The 1,247-nt window shown below is 56.6% G+C and overlaps 1 protein-coding gene across 1 annotated transcript in view; it reads right to left on the bottom strand.

Moving 5' to 3' along the window:
• The window catches only part of WDR18 (WD repeat domain 18), a 19,761-nt gene that overhangs the window by 5,926 nt on the left and 12,588 nt on the right, over window positions 1-1,247 (bottom strand). The gene's annotated exons all lie outside the window — the stretch shown is intronic.

The following is a 1,247-nucleotide window of genomic DNA, read 5'->3' as shown; positions in this document are numbered from 1 at the left end:
CCAGAGCTACACGGCTCAGAAGCGCAGACTCAAGGGGCACCTGGTGGCTCTCCGTTGAGCGTCTGGCTTCGGCCCAGGTCATGTTCTTGCCGTTCATGGGTTCCAGCCCCGCGTCGGGCTCTGTGCTGACAGTTCAGAGCCTGGAGCTGCTTCAGATTCTGTGTCTCCCTCTCTGTCTGCTTGTCTGCCGCTCCCCTGCTCATGCTCTGTCTGTCTCTGTCTCTCTCAAAAATAAGTATTAAAAAAAAAGAAGACGTGCAGATTCAAGGCCTGAGCCGGTGTTTAGAAGAAAGGCCGCCTCGGTCCTGTCCTGGGAGCCACACCAGACTCCTGGGAGTCCCCAACCAGACTCCGCGGAGCACCAGGGACTCGGGATTCAAAGAGCTGATTTGGGGAAACCAATGTTTGCAAAGTGTAAATTAGCATTCTAGTTGTTCTGTTTTTCTTATTTACACTTTTTGTTTTTACTGTTTATTTATTTTTGAGAGAGAGAGACAGTGTGAGCAGGGGAGGGGCAGAGAGGGGGAGACACAGAGTCCGAAGCAGGCTCCAGGCTCCGAGCTGTCAGCACAGAACCCAAATCGGGGCTTGAACTCATGAACCAGGAGATCATGACCTGAGCCGGAGTTGGATGCTCCTAAACCTAGTCCTGTCTGAACTAGGAGGTCCCTGCACACTCAGCTGTCCTCACTGTCAATTTACAAGAGCCTTTAAGTTTCCTATGAACCCCCCGCCCTCCAGGATAAAATAAAATCCAGGCTGCCCACTGGCTGAAAACCTCTGCACTGCCCAGATTCATCCTCCATGGTCTGCCTCAGGGCCTTTGCACATTCCTCTGTCCACTTTTCCCTCCAAATTGTTAGTTCCCTGTTCAGGCGACATCTGCTCTTCCAGACCCCCAAACTAGGCAGGTCCCCGTGACAGCCTTCATCCCCATAACCCCTTGCTTTGGCCCTAGGGCTGGGAGCAGCTGCTCTGGGCAGAAGCCCCTTCCGGGTCCAGCCTCCCGGTCCGAGGCTCGCGCCTGCCACCTGGCGGTCAGGTGTCGGGCCGCGGATACCTATCCACGCCTCGAGCTCGCGTTCCTCGCTCAGGCTGTTCCCTCCTTCCGTCCACCCATCGTCTCCTGGACCATGAAGCGGGGTGGGGGGAGGGGGACACCCGGTCTCCGTCCTGCTCTAAGACACCTGCTCCCACAACGCCCCCGGCGGTCTGGGGCGGGCGTTTCGGCCACTGTTGCAGGCAGA

The sequence above is a fragment of the Suricata suricatta genome, chromosome 12 (genome assembly GCF_006229205.1).
Source record: "Suricata suricatta isolate VVHF042 chromosome 12, meerkat_22Aug2017_6uvM2_HiC, whole genome shotgun sequence".
NCBI classification, from domain to species: Eukaryota; Metazoa; Chordata; class Mammalia; order Carnivora; family Herpestidae; genus Suricata; species Suricata suricatta.
Note: the sequence above shows the minus strand (reverse complement) of the source record. Positions and strands in the feature narration are given on the sequence as shown.